Source organism: Numenius arquata, chromosome 2, assembly GCF_964106895.1.
Source record: "Numenius arquata chromosome 2, bNumArq3.hap1.1, whole genome shotgun sequence".
NCBI classification, from domain to species: domain Eukaryota; kingdom Metazoa; phylum Chordata; class Aves; order Charadriiformes; family Scolopacidae; genus Numenius; species Numenius arquata.
The window spans coordinates 7,758,569-7,775,001 of record NC_133577.1 but is presented as its reverse complement, the minus strand read 5'-3'; positions in this window follow the sequence as shown (position 1 = coordinate 7,775,001).

Genomic DNA, 16,433 nt, shown 5'->3' with positions numbered 1-16,433 from the left:
GTGTATATATATTTGTTTTTCCTGAGCAGGAGAGATGCAATAATCAGCAAAACAATCAGTATTGACCATTTCCATGCAGACTTTACTCTCATGTGTTATGTGCACAGTCTTTTACTGAATTGACTTCTGTGAATCTTACCTTTGTAGCAGAATTACCAGAAAATTTTGAGATGTACAGAACTGTAAGTGCCTTGAGCCCTCCAGCTTTAAAGCTGACAGTTGTTTGACTTTAATTATGTTTTTTTCCTGTAGAATTGAAGGAATTGCAACTTGAAAAATTCTTTCAAAAAATCAGCAAGATATTTCTGCATTATTGTCTGTGCAGAATTTCCAATCAGGTCATCGCCTAGAATATACTCATTAAAAAAGTGAAAAAATTCAAAGCCCAAGATTGTTCCTTTTGAAAGATGAGGAAAATGCCAGAAGTGCAATAGCTGAAGTTTTAAACCTCTCTCTGGACTATGGCATCCATTTCACTGAATCACACACAGACAGTCCAATGGAAAAAAAAGTCTGTGTTTATGCTGGCAGGAATCCTGGTCACTGTCAAGAGATACACTCTCTTCAAAAAAAGTGATGTTTTAGATGAAAATTCCCAAAAGACTGCCTCTTGGTTTTGACATCACTATGGATTCAGAAATGAAGTCATTAAAAAAACTAACTCGGGTATCACAAAGACTCATATACAGTAATGCCAGATATTTTAGTATTCCATAAGGATTCTTGCCTCGTGCTGAGTTGTACTGTTGCCTTTTTTTCAGAGACAAGAGTGGTATATCCTGCACAAGGAGAGGACATGCAATTTTATGAGAAGATGCAGAACACAGAGGATGAGGTGCAGGCTCTTTCTTCACCCCATCCCTTGTTTCCCATGATTTTGTAGGAACTCTCTGGAGGAATACATGGTTAATGCCCTGTGGGGCATTACAGGGCCACTCAGGAGAAATGTTTCTTACAGACAGACAGCTGAGGATTTTTTTTGTCCCAGTCCCAGACAATAAAAAAGTGTATTATGCAAAGCATAAACAAAAAAAAAAAAGGGGGGGGGGGGGGCTGGAAATAGGTGAGAGAGGGCCTGGACAGGAAGAAAGGAGATCAGTGGGATGCCTGGATGTCAGCATGATGACGTCCAAAGGCCCATCTGGTGTCTATACAGGAGAGAGAAAGGGGAAGCCTGGTAATCAGGGTTTTGAGGCATACTCGGAGAGTAAGAAGGAAGTTCTGAGTATGGATAGGAAACACAGAAGAATAACTTATGGGTGGGAAAAAGTGGTGGCCAGAGACTTGTCTATCAAGAAAAGGTTTAGCAGAAGAGTCTTCATGATGCAGAGTGTCTTTGTTGTCAGAGAAGAGGAAAAAGAAAACAGCAAAAAGGCCCACTTCATTCCTAATATTACTTTTTGTTTTGATATGTAATACATAATACATAAATCAGTGAAGCCATGACCATGTACCCAGAGTAACACTAAAACTCTCCGACACAGGGGTTGTTACACTTTTGTCGCTGCTTTTTCCAAACCCGTCTTCCCCAGGGATGATTGCTGGGTGGTAGACCAGCAAAATCTCCGCACTTCTTTTCTCTCATCACCAGCAAGACTGAGGAATGTCTGATCTCATACATATGGGTCTGATCCTGTAATCATTAGTCATGCCGAAATGCATCTCACTTCACTGGCAGCATCTTCTCATCATCAGGGCATGAAACAACTCAGCAGAGATGCTTGCTCTGTGGGTTAGTGGAGTGCACCACTACCACTGACAGACTCCTGTAGCCAAGTATTGCAGGATTTATTTCCAGAACTTTTAAATGTATATTTTAGTACCAGCTTCTCTAACTCATCATCCAATCTCTCCTGTTGCACATGATGTTAGAAAAAGAGAAGCACACATCTCCAAAATATAGTAATAAAGCAATGTTAGGGATTTCTCATTTAAAATGACCTTGCCTGTTTAAGAAACCGAACTGCAATAGGTTGGCCACTAAACCTTAAACCAAGTGAAAAATGGCTTTCATGACTTGGACTTAATCTGTGATAAAGCTAATTTACTGGTGGCATGCATTGGTACCTTACCATTCAAACGTTTTTAAGGCTTGATGAAGTTCCAGTTTGGAAAGCCAAGGGGAAAAATATGACTTTCATGACTTAATATAATAAGAAACTAAACTTTTCTCGTACGTATTTTGTCTTCTTTATATGAGGAAAGGTGGAAAATATTCCCTGTGGGGAAAATGGAATCCCACAGCAGCTAGGACTTGGGACTTCATCCTTCCCCCCTTTTCCCCTCCTGTAGACTGTTCAGCTGATTTCTTGGGAATACCAGGATGATCCTACATGTATAGCATCCTAGAGCCCTAGCAGAGTTCCAGTACAGGAGCCTATATGCTTCTGCTTCTATTACAAAGAAAAAGCAGCTCTGTTTGAAAACTAAAGAGTTGTTAAAAATCAGATGTCTCTTACTTCTTTTAAAAAGCCCTTTCCTCACTATCTGCAAGTTTCTTCTTGATTTCAATTTGTATCACCTTTTATTTTCCTCCAGCTTTCCATTTAAGAGCAGAACAAGAAGTCGCAGAAAACTCAGAGAAGGGTTGTGTTTGTGAAATTTCCAACAGCTTTTTCTCTTTTTAGAGAAATAAAAGAGGCAAAAAGATTGGATGAACTTTCAGGTGTTTGGATGGTTGCTTGAATCAAATCCAAATCCCAAACCTTCCAAAGTTTCTTTACTGCAAATGCATATTGACAAACAGACACAAAATTACACTGAAATAGGCTTTGGTAACTGAAGTTATTGAATTATGCTCCCAGAAGTGTGCTGAAATGGAGGGCCAAAATAATTCTTATAAACACCCTGAAATTTATAATTTGTTTTGTAATCAAAATTACTCTACAGCAAAGCTTAATCTTTCATTCTGGTGTCAACCCCTATGAGTATTAAACTTCTACTATTCCGTATTTAAGAAAAACAGTACTTTCAACAGTTTAGAGCTCTCTCTTCTTCTTTTGTTTATTAATAACTTCAAAACCCTTTTTCTTGCTTCTTTAGGACCCTCTTCTCTTCTCCACTGACCTATCCATATTTCGTTCTCCTCTTCAGGCTCTCTCCTGAAAACACACAAAGCAGTGCAATTCTTGGATACCTCCCTCCTGGCATGCTCTACATTCTTCAGCTCCGGAGCAGGCATTGCTCTGTCTGGTCATGGTACCCCTTCATTTTTTCTTGGACACAAACTTTGTAATTTATAGCCAGATTTGTGGACTCAGATTCTGATTTAATCATACAACCACGTCACAAGGTTAGACTTGTCTGGGTAGTTGAGTGATCTGTTTTGGAGATGGAGTAAGCTCGGATGGAAAAAGGAGGAAAGTTTAATGTAAGAGATAGCATTAACCTTCTATTAACAAATCTCACACCACTCAAAACATACCCATAAGGCATGGCAAGGGGACATTTTGTTCATTCTTTTCACCCAGTCTGGTCAAAATATTATTTTAAGGGAGATCAGCAAAGAAAATGTAGAACTTCAAATCCCAGCATGTGCAAGCACATTCATTTTTTGCAGTAGAAGGGTTCCTTAGTGCCTGATTCTTCCCAACCCATCTTCTGCCAAGCCAAGCAGATGAGAAGTGTTGCTTCCTGAGTTCCAACATAAACTATTCTTTACCTTGAGAGAGAAATGTGGAATTTTATCTGAGAATGAGTTTTGTCAAAAGAGAGGGTTATTCTGCCCTTTCCTAGCCAGACCTGTATATTTCTATGAGACTTTGCAAGTAAACTTGCCAGTTAGTGTGTTTTACTGTTTTCAGGACACTGTTCTTACTTTGTGCAATCAAGGTCTGCCTGAAAGAATATGGCAGGAAGTGGAAGAGAATAAAATAGTCTGTTCATCACACACTGAAGAATTCATGTGAAAAAATATAGTGTGTTCACTATTAGACAGAACTTCTTCAGAAATTCAAATTGTTATGGTGATCACAGCAGTAAACTGCTATGTCAAATCTTTTCTATATCTTCTGAAGATGATGAGAGGGCTGGAGCACCTCTCCTATGAAGACAGGCTGAGAGAGTTGGGGCTTTTCAGCCTGGAGAAGAGAAGGCTCCGGGGAGACCTTATAGCAGCCTTCCAATACCTAAAGGAATGATGGGGACGGACTCTTGATCAGGGATTGTAGTGATAGGATAAGGGGCAATGATTTTAAACTGAAAGAGGGGAGATTTAGATTAGATCTCAGGAAGAAATTCTTTCCTGTGAGGGTGGTGAGACACTGGAACAGGTTGCCCAGAGAAGCTGTGGCTGCCCCATCCCTGGAGGTGTTCAAGACCAGGCTGGATGGGGCTTTGAGCAACCTGGTCTAGTGGGAGGTGTCCCTGCCCATGGCAGGGGGGTTGGAACTCAATGATCTTCAAGGTCCCTTCCAACCCAAACTGTTCTGTGATTCTATGAACAAGTCGCTTTCTGAAGTTTTCTGGAGATATTTTTTGTGAGATTATCCTTCTTATGAGATTTTCAAGGGGAGGGTAAAATCGGAATTAAAGGTGAAATGAACTACTCAAAATTGTACTGAAGTGCACAAGACCAGATTCCTAAAACTTTTCCTGAATATCAACTCATTAAAGGATTCATCCTTTCCAGATACATTTCTACAACATATATGCCCATTTAAAAAATTATATTTTCTAGTATTTATTTAATAATCATCAATGCAACAAAATAAGCTTCCAAAATGTCTTGAGGTTTCTGTGCTGGAGATAAGGCATGATTCTTAAAGTGAAATGAAAAAAACCTCTAAAATTAGACACTGAGAAATCAATATATTTTTTCAGTTTGCTTGAAAAATCATCTTGCAAAAGGGTCTTCATTTTTCAAATTCCATGACCGCAGCTGAAACACAATCTGAAAAGAAGTGTTATGAGGACATAAATCTTCTTTAAAATCATAGGTTTGCCATGCTGTTATTGCTGCTCTTTGGCAAACCATGCAGTCATTTTCCATTCATTTAGAATTCAGTCAAGTAAGATCAATTCAGGCTTTGCTTGTCTGTATCCTGTGATGTAATGCCATCTAATGAAGCTGCGATGTATAAAATCTGACTTCAGCCAGCAAGACCATTATAACGCTCTTCCTTCTGTTTTGACCTTTAAGTGGGGGTGTAAGGCAATGAGTGCTGCCTGTAACTAGCACATGTTGAGTACAAATATGGATGATGGGTCTGTTGCTATGAATCATCTAGATAATGTTACCTAAGCAAATAATTTATATCAAATGAGAACACTTCATTAAAAAAACAGTGGGACTGCAAAGTCAAGCATTCAAAATTTAGGAAATGGTAGAACTGAGATAGACCATTCAGCTTCAGTTCAACTCCCCTAATAACTGCCCTGTTACATTTAGGTTAGAATGTAATAATACGTGCAGATATAATTTTTCCATAGATGTGCTCAGCAACGGTGACTTAGTGAGTAGCTACGTTTGTTCAGCCTCTGTTGTAGTGTGTGTGCAGCTCATGAAGACACAATCTGAATGCAGAACTAAACATTTCCTGGTAGATCTTCTTCTGCTAGGCTTTAGAAAATTAGTGCTTCAGAAAGACTGATCCATCCTCTCTCTTACCATATGTGCACAGTCACACATGCACCAAGGAAGTGTATTTAGAAGAATCTTATAAAGCGTGTTGTGATCATCACACCTTTATAAGGTCTATGCAAGATAGAGGCACCAATCTCCTTGTGCAGCTCCCATGACATTCTCCCAGCCACAGAAGTTGGGAGACCCTGGGAGAAGGGGTCCCTTCACTCTCTGCAGCCTTGGAGTGCAGCACGCCCAGTCCTCTCCAGGCTCCCTCCCACACAGTGCAGATAGTGCATGAGTCCTAGCAGTGTAACCAAATCGTGACTAAATTTGGGCAGGTTTCCAGAGGACTGTCTGATATCTTCTTTACATATTTGGTGCTATGGCAGGAAGGTGCTCAAAAATTCTAGACTGTGCAGTGTGGCTGAGCATAAGCTTCATTAAAAAAAAAGAAAAGTATGAATAAAACAAGTGGGTACGTCTTCAAAGCGTGATACAAACATCAAATGTTCCTTGTGACAACGGGGGGAATAGAATAGGTGGAAGCTGTTACCTCTGGATTGCAAGTGGAGATATCAAGACCCAGACAGAAGAAATCTGCCAAAAGCTATACAAAAGATCCAAGACCAAATGGGAATTAGTAGTTTTCATTTCCCATCTATATGCTTATTCTTCTTAACCTTGCTGCTCTTCATTATCCACATATTGCATTGTATTTTTCAGCACCGGTATTTAGCCTTGACGGAGAGCTCAAGAGAGGCACTTTGCAGTCAGCTGGAATCAGCCAGGCACAAATAATTGCCTTGTGGGCACATGCCATTTTCTTTTCCCATTCACTGTAAATCAGAGCATCTGCACAGTGACCCGCTGTGTATATCGTGCGCCAGGTCACAATGCCGCATTGCCATTGATTGTGGTTTTCTGCAGCTCTGTTTACCAGTGCACATTAACTTCATCAACTGGATATGCAAGGAAATTAAGAAATATTTTAGCAAGCAATAACGCAGGATGCACTTTTAATAAAAGTGAAATAATCTCATTATGTAAATATTTCCTCTTGACACAGAAAAGAAGTGAGAACGACCTAGAGCAACACAAGAATACAAGCATCAGCAGTACAAACATCACTTCCAGAGGAAAATCCCAATTACTTTGAAGTAAAGGGCATAAATTTCACTGCATTTGATAGACAGAATTCTACCACTAGCATCTACATTTACACAAAGAATCTGTTGGAAAGCTTGCCTGTAGTAGGGAAAAGGGAATGGGAATTGCGGCAGGTGAACAAGATAAATTGCTTGAGAATAGTTTGTTTTGTTCCAGCTTAAAACTCATTACTCGCCGCAGTGACTGTTCAAGATCCAGTTTAACTGCCATTGCATAAATTCTGATCATGTTGAGTTGACTGACGATCTAGGATGCCAATCTAACTTATGACAGATGAGGCAATAGAAAATACATTTCTATTTTCCTTTCTTTGATTCAACACCACACTTTTACCTCTCCAGCAAGACTGAAGAATCACCTGTTACTTACATTTCACTTGGCTTTGACAGATGTATAATCCAGAGGTATTTTCTAAGCATCCCTGGGTCTGCATAATGTTTTCTCAGAGCAATTTCCAGTTCCTTTTGATTTTTACGATGCTAAGCGAGAGATATCCATCAATAATCTCATGGAAATAATTCAGGAGATTAGATTGCTGAACAATTTTACATACATATCCCCCTCCTGGAATAAATATCTTAAAACACAGAATTATCTTTCTGAAGCACTGTGCCAGTAGACTGAGATGGCTTCTCTTAGCATTTACATTTTTTACAGTTTGCAGTAACTCCAATGAAATCGGAAGAGATACTTTGCAGTGAGCGTAGAAAGAATCAGATTCAATGAATGCCAGATTTAGACCATCATTGCAATCCAATTACAAGATAGAATCTCTTTTTTCTTCTCTTTTTTTTTTTTTTTTTTTTTTTTCTGCAGAAATTCCATCTGAAAATCTACTGCTAACGGGGGGAGGGTTTAGATTATATGGGCTGTTGTTTATTGAGAAGAGCCTTTCCAGAAGTATATGCTTTGTATCAAACACAAAGAAGATCCCTCTGCTCTCCTTAAAAGGCTCACTGTTAGCAGGTTTTGCCTTGAAAAAGCAAGCTGGCGGTTTCTTAGCTGGGAATTTACACTCTGAAGTTACACAAGGAGTCCTGGTAGCCAGAGCTACTCTTTGATAAAGTACACCCAGAGAGGTTCAGCAAGGGGAACCTTTCCACAGCCAGGTTTCCATTGGCAATGGCAGGCTTTTTTGGGAAACCCGTGCCCCGTTCTTTTTGCATTCTTTTTCAATGAACCAGCTCAATCAGAAAGTTGTTTGGAGGGAAATTGCAGTGGCACTTGGTTGTTAAACATTATTTATATCACCTTTATATGTCACATATGGCTTCTGCAGCTAGGTCATTTGATACTGTTGTTGCTGGCTAATCAATAATGTTGGTATCACTCCTTACAAGTTTCTTCCTTTCTATGAAGACAAGAGAGAGATGGGGATTCATTATCTTGGAAGAGTTAGAATTTTCCTAACAAAAATTTGAATCGGTTCCTCCAAATAATTGCTGCTATCTTTCCAACGGCAATCACGGCAAAAAACCCCAACCCACTGAATCACGTGCCGTTACTTACCAAAACCAATTTCCTCAAATCACACATCAGAAATCATATCCCAGATTATGGTGTACCAAACCAAGTGTGTGGACAGGTAAAGATCTACTGTCATATTTTCTAAGTTTGGAGGAATTGATCAAGTGTGTTTTTCTGGGTCTTTCTTTAGGCCTGGTCCTTTTCATTGTTTCTGCTAACCCTTCATTCCTCTAGAGAGAAACTTAGAGAGCTTACTCTTGTGGCCAGCCATTATTTTAAATAGTTGGCCAAAATGAGAGGGTTGGGTTTTTTTTCCAAACGTGGATGTTCCCAGCTAGCAGGAAAGCCTGTGGTACTGTAGCAGGGTGCCTGGGGAACCCTGGCATTGCTGGCTCTCCTGGTGCCACAGACCCTAGAAGTTCGCTTTGTTTCCCATCAGGTCCAGTTGTAGAACACCTGCATAACACAGGTGACTTTCATTAGTGTCTTGTTAGGAGGATATCTTTGAAAGTGAGGCCAAATAAGTGTTCTATGCACAAATAAAAAAGTGTCATTTGGTATTGGTAAATTGATCCATGCAGTACAGTGACTGTGAAAAGCGATAATAACTAGAATTGTTCCAAACAGATAAAAATCAATTTACATTTTGTGTAAGCTTGCCAAGCAGAAAAGGTCCAAGGCTTTATTATTTAGCAACTTTCTATCCTATTTTTCAATCTATGTACAGCTTTTTTAGCAGAGAGTGCATTTTCCTCTTTTTTAACATACTTATGTAACCATAAAACTGAAACTGTTCAAAACTGTAATGTTGACGTCCAAGATGTGTTAGGCATCAGTTCAAGAACTTGGAAAAAAATTAGTTACCAAGTCTTTCTCCCCATTTTTGCAATCAATTTGCAAATCAGATATTTGGCTCCAACTCAGACGATGAGATTCTGGTTTGTTTATTCTATTAACTTTGATTAATGTTTTTCAAGCAGTTGGAAATTTTCAAGTGAAAAGAATTACAGGAAAGTGATACGATGTAAAAGTATGATACAAAAGTAAGTATTTATTAATAGTATTTTCCTTTTTAAATAATTAGAAAATCCTTATAGAATCAAATTATTGTAGGCTTCTAATTTCTCAGTCTGTTATTTTTCAGTTGAATGAAAATTTAGCTCTGATGACCCCTGCGCCACTCTGAAAAGCTGGCCCAAACTCCTCTGCAGTCAGTGGAAGGACATCAAATGCTTTCACCAACTCTGGATCAATCCCTGAAAGCTTTTACTTGGAAAAATATTGAATGTTAAATTTCTTCTCTTGTACCTTGGACCGTTTTTGTCAGTAGGACATTTTCAGAATAAAACTTTTATTACTTTTCAACAGGGTCTGAAATCCATCATGGCATCTACTGTAAAGCAGCAGCTGTGGTAGTACTGAACTAAGTGGAAGCTCAAATGATTAACCAGAAAGTTTCTGTATCTTCCTTTACATTAGTTTAAGGGTTAGTTCAGTGTAGATTTCTGAGATTTTTGTCTAAGTACTAGACCTATTGAATCAGCCATATTCTGTGGCAAACACAATTTCTAGAAACAGCCCCCTCTTGTTTTTGTTATCCAATTAATGTTAATTAATCAGTAGAATATGAAGTACATGAGCGGTGCAGACAAAACAACATTGATTGCCAGATAAAATTTCATCCATAAATCACTGGAAGATTTTTATGTTTAGTGATGGTGCATATGATAACTAATATTTTAAATAGCTAGTATTCTTAAAATGGAAGAATATCTTATTCAAAAGGGCAAGGAGTCCTATGTTTATTGATTCATTAGACATTCATGTTGGAGAGAAAATATGGACATAAACCAAGCCAAATTATGTCATGATATTTTGTGCCATTGTGATACCTCACAATCAGTTAAGATTGTGACTCAGAAACTAGTGTTTCTGTGAAACTCAAAGTCTGGCATCCAGGAATTTCAGAGTTGTGTGAAGTAATCGTACATGGAAATTTAGTATATAAATGGACAGACAAATTCCTTTGGTTTAAAATTACTTTTTAATGTAATGCCCAGGACTGAAGAGCCCCGTCTAGATCAGAGACATTTCCAACCCACACACATTTTACAACAGAAGTTCTAGGATAGTATATTGAAAAGAAAGGTCCTGTAATTTCATTATTTAAAACATGAAAGCATGCCACTGTATAAAAGCATCATCAAATAAAATAAACTTCAAGTTGTTCTTCTCATAAATAATTCTGGTTTCTCATTAGGCACTGCTTAGCACGTAACTTATAGCTCTTGAAAATGTCCCAGATTCTCCAGGACTAAATAGCATCCAAACAGCATTTAAATCTCAATCCCAGGGGAAAGGATGCAGAACAAAACCTCTTTTCTTGCAGGGCCCTTTATGCTGCAATCCAAGCTGGGCTTCCTGAGCTGTGCGGAAGGCGAAGGGCAGCAGAGGGACACTGACATTTCCATATTAGACTGTGTCTAAGGACAGTGCGCCATGGTTCAAGGAAGGTGTTAAAACTATTGGGAAAATCTCAGGCATGGACTCTGTGCTGTCCCTTTCTGGGTACGCATCTCTTGCGGGTATCCCATGTTGCTTTTATGGCCCCCAGATCCCCCTCCCTGTGATGCCAGGTGGCTGCAAGGGCCAGCGCTGGATGGGGCAGGGATTCCCAGCTGTGGGAACAGATCAGGGTACAAGGGGTCCCCTCGGGCTGATCCCCAGATGGTCGCTGCATTACACCCTGAAACATCCAGACTACCAGGTCTTAAAGGCTATCCTGCCTAAGGAATGGCAAGGGCTATTTGTATAAATGTCTGCATCTTATCATTGGAAACCTATGAGAAGTTTTGTTCCCACTCTGCTGGAGCAGGCAAGCTGCAGTCTATGAGCACTCCCGGAAAGATATAAATGTGTCCTTCATCCTTCCACATTTTACACTTCTAACTGGATTGTGCGGGGCCTGCCCCATTCATGTCACCTTTAGTACTCTGGTGAGGCAAAGGGTGATTTCTCTCTGTAGCTAAGATCATAATATTTTCAGCTTTTTTTTCACTGTTATTTTTACATTCATTTCCCTCAAGAAGGAAAAAAATTACTCTTGATTACAAGTGTGCTAAACCTAGCAATAAAAATTATACACCAACGTTTCTATCAAGTACCCATCATTATAATGATTATTAGAGTTGTAGAGTGAAGCATCGCCAGTATGAAGTATTTTTGGCTTTCAGGGACTTTTTCCTCATGCTCTATAGTTTTTCACCATGTGTTTGTGCACTGTGCTTTATGGTGTCTGGAACAATGAAGAATAGTGCAGTATAATAATAAAGCTCAGTCCTCTCACAGAGAAACCTCATATTAATTTTAAAAGAAACTTTAGTCATTTAGGGACTGCAGGGTTAGGCTAACAATATTTAATGAGCTTCATTCCAAAGTCTATCCTGATAACATCAGCAATTCTGGTTCACAGATGAGGATGCAAATAAATAGAAGGGAATTATTTTCCAGAGCCATTAAAAATAGTAGGCGAGGGAGGAAAATTACAGCTGTGGGATAAGTTGATTATTTATCAAAGAATATATTTCAACAGATTTTCTCAGCTTTTAAGCGGCTGCTAACAATGAGCATGAAGTTATACAAATGACTTACAAATGTCTCTTTGAAAGCTGTTTCACTTGACTTCAGTAATACATTATTTACCAAATATTTTCCTCATCTTAAGGTGGTATGTGGGGCTAATTTGCTGCTATTCATTGTGATGATGAACATCCTAGCTAAGTATTAAAAATATACTGTCAGTAATTTCAGTTCATTGAAACACAACGTTACAGAACATGTTCTGGAATAATGTAAGTATTGTTTTAAGTGTATGAAATTGCTATCCAATACATTAGTGGACATTTTGGGGGTTGAGGTGGGGATTTACATTTCCTTTATAGAAGTACAAACAATGTGCAAGGAATTGTCATCGTTTTCTCGTAATGCAAGTGACCCTCACATTTTTGTGTGGGATGCAGAAGGAATTAATCAAATTTTACAACCCAGTCAGGATATGTGAGTGCTGGGTAAATATACGCTGTGGAAGTGGTGGTATAACATCATTGCCAGTGACAGCTTGCATCATGGAAACCAAAATCTGAATAGGAACAGCAATTTCTCTTCTTACTTTCATATGGCAAGAAAAGTCCATGGGAAATTCGTTTTCATTAATGCATTCTTCACTGATGGGAGCAGGAAAAACATTTTTAGTCTGGAAAAAACAAATCAACCTTTTTTTTTGAAGTGGTAAGTATCCATAAATTGTTCTTTGTAATTTAAAATTTCTTCAACATATGCTTTGCATTCTGATGTAGTAGAGACTTCAAAATCATTGCATCAGATTCTTTCATGTTTTTGTTACAGCACTGCCACACAGACCCCCCCTCCCTATTCCTTGAGAAGATATTTCTGGTATCTAACTGCAACTGAGGCTTCAGATCCAGCACCAAGCATGAGGTAGAGCTTTCACTGGGACTTTTATGACCATTGTGGTCTATGAAAGGCTATCACAAGATGTGCATGACATGACTCATGTAAGATAGAATCCCGGAACGGCTGAGGTGGGAACACACCTCTGGAGATCACCTCGTTCAACCTCCCCATGCAGAGCAGGGACAGTTGGAGCAGGGACCTCAGGGCTGTGTCCAGTCAGGTTTTGAGTATCTACAAGGATGGAGGTGCCACAACCTCTCTGGGCAACATTTTCCATTGTTCTGTCAGCTGCACAATAAAACAAGGGTTTTCTTATGTTTTGGTGGAATTTCTTGTATTTCAACTTGTGCCCCAAAAAAGTCATGTGATGACACTATTTGCACTTGTAAGAGGTTTTTCAAGTTGCATGACTGAAACAAACAAAACCACTGCACAACCTAGGAGCTTAGAAGAAGTACTACCTCTTCTACTACTTCTACTTTTAAAGAAATGGAAGCACAAGCAGGTATGCTCAGTGTTAAATTTTGAAGTGAGGGAGACGTGCAGTTAGAAGAGCAAACCTGGCCTAAAGCACAGCCAGAAAGGCAGCCGCTTTTCACTTTTTCCTGATCGTAAGGTCAGAAATCTCAGCTCTGCTGACCTTGACAAGGTCCTATGTTGCATAGGCAGCTCATCAAACCTTTACTCAAGCAGAATTAATGATCAGGGCATGAAACTACATGATGGAACAGTGATACGAGTACTAACCCACTCATACTTTTGCCTTGTCATCTGGCTGGTCAGAGAGCTGTCTGGATGTGCCCCCTGACAGGGATAACGGGTGCGGTGGTTTCCTAGGGAGACAGGCACAGAGTATTCAAACGCCAGAGCAGCTCTGAAACGCAGGCTACAGCTCAGCACCTGCAGGCTTCCTTCAGCTATCTATGATCCCTGTGTCAATCTCCTCTTGGTCAAACCACACGAGAAGTGACAATAATCCCTGTGTAACAAATGCATACAGCCTTGAAAAAAACAAAAATTATAGATGTCTAGTTGTGGATAATACAGTTCAGTTGTGGCTGAAACAATTTTTGTCCGCTGCCGTGGACCTCTCTTCACCAAGACTGGCATCCTTTATCTGGGGAACACCACAGTGTGCGTCCTCAGGTCCCAGAGCAGTGGGGCGGCTCCTTTCTTTGATAGCAAATGAAAAAGGGTACACAATGTTGTCCAAAGACGTGGCCCTAGCAATGATGAGAATTTTTTATCAAGACATACTGAAATGTGGAGGGGAACTTCTCAGTAAGCTTATCAGTGGCCGGAGATTTATTTGTTTTCAACATTTTGACCAGAGAGAAAGTGAACCCCGGCTAGTGCTGGTTGCTCTCACTGTACACAATAAGCAAACCTCACCAAATCCTCTGTACATCAGCCTTTACTAGGTCTGCAGGCAAAAGTTTTAAATATAAAATTTTCATGGGGCACTCAGTTTGTAAGTGAGAGCCTGAATGTTACCTCAGCTTCCTGACAGTCACTCCATTGGGATGGATTTCCAGGGCAAGGCCTGGAGGGGCAGGGGTGGCACTGATAGGGCAGAGAGAGAAGAAACCATGGACCAGCCTGCTGACAGCAGGGAACATCTCTGTCCCTCCTCATCCCCCTCCATCCTCAGCTCTGCGTGCTGAATATAAAGCAATGCGATGAGTGGAGTGTACAATGGAGTAGATTTGAGAAAACAAAAAGGTGGGAGGTAATGGCACGTGAACCACTTTGATGAGTCGGATGAAGAAGGATCAGATATAGAACTCCCAAACTTCCTAACCTGTGGCAACATAGTCCTGGTGAGGATGGCTCACATGGGGCTTGAAGTCAGCTGAAGTGAAATGGTCTTCACTTTGTCCAAGCCAAGAGGACCTTGCAGCACAGCCTCACATTTCCCATGGGCTCTAACTGTCAGACTGAGTAAAAGCTGGAGAGGACCTCTCCACGTTTCCCTGCTGGTGTACCTTGAGTGGGGCATGCTGGGGCCCATGGCCAGGATCACTCATCGGTGGACCCTCGGAGGCCTGGGGATGAGACGAGTGCTGGGAAGCTCAGTACAATCAAGGCTTCGGGATCCTTGCACTGCCCAGGGGCAGACATTTTAGAGGCTCTGGTGGCAAATGGCAAAAGCTAAGAAAATGCAAAACAACCCTTGTCCCTCTATGTCTCTCACTTGTGTTCAGTGCTGCCTGCGAGTACATCCTCCCTTTTCTCAAAAGAGGCAGCTGCAAAAGATTTTTAGTTGACTCTCTAGTGTTTTCCTGAGCAGAGATGGAGGCTTTGTGATGCATTCCTGATTTCTTTTTATCTAAATTTTTTACTTTATATTTTTATTAACCCTAAAAACACCTTGTAGAATGGAATAAGGTTTAGGATCCTATGTCCCATAGAAGGATTTGGTTCTTCAAATCAGCTAGATGCTATTATACATTCTATGCTAAGCCTTCCTTTCCCTTTCACAATTGAGTTTACTTCTCTATCATGGACAGTGAATAACCAGAATGAAATGAATATGTCTCCTTCCTGTGTATGTTCCTAATTTCCTGCAAGTTGGGTCCCTCAGTCTTTGAAAATTCATTTAGAGATGGAGCTTTTTAATGGCATATATTGAACATGTAGTAAGTATATCTATAGCTCTAGTCTGAAGTGTTAGGTAGCAAGATGAAAGACTTATTATCAAGAGGCTTAAAATTATAATTATTGCCACTTTGGAGAAAGAAGAGGGCTTATGCAAGTGTTTAACTTGATCAAGCAATTACTTTTCATGCCAAAGGGTTTTTTTTATTCCTATTCCCCTCTCACAAATATTTGTTGGAAACCGGTAGTTTCATTTCACTTCAATAAGCACCAGAATCCTTTGGGAAAAAGATTGGCTTTAGGCAGATGTTCTGTTTAGCCAACTTCTTTTCTTTGGAGGGAAAAGAAAAAGATGTCAACACAAACACAAGTCTATGATTGATGAGATGTTTTAGGGCAGCAGGGAATATTTCCAATTTAAATTTGTTATGCCCTTAATGATGAAGAAACTAAGGAGATCCTGAAAGCTTATTTAACTTACTTAAACTTACTTATTTGTTGGCCTCCTAAAGGCTAGACTTTTGCCAAGAATGAAATAAAATAAATAAAAAAATTTTTTTCTTCTGTTGAGTTAGCGATTTTTTTAAATTTTAACTTACTTTTTGAAAGACATTATTTGCATTGGTACACAGCTGTGCCAGCCTGGCATTATGAATATGATTAAGTGTGTGGTAATGAGTCCTTGAATACAGTGCACTTTTTTTATTTGACCAGTCAGTTTAGCACAAAACTGACAATTCCTGTGGGCAATGTCAGCTGTGAGACCAAGAACTCAGTGGTGCCAGCGACCAACATCTGGTCTATTTTCTTAGAAAATCAAGATTGATTTTCTAAGAATAACTGAGCACCGTAACCAATGGGTATTGATTATTTCCGCAAATGGCTTTCTCCTATTAGACTTGTTTCCTTGCCATTAATAAGAAAACACTCATTAGGAGAAGGGATTTGAACCCTGAACAACTTCACAGGAAGGGAACTCTCTTTGTCATTCATGTCAATTCAGGTTTGTATAGACAAATTTGTAACATTCAGTCATGTAAGAAACAAACTTTCCTTTGGAACTTCCATGGGTAAACAAGGGAAAAAAGAAAGACTTTTATGTCATCACAATATTATTCTTTCTCATCTAGGCAAGCCAGTGAAGCTTTCCTAAGAAGACCTT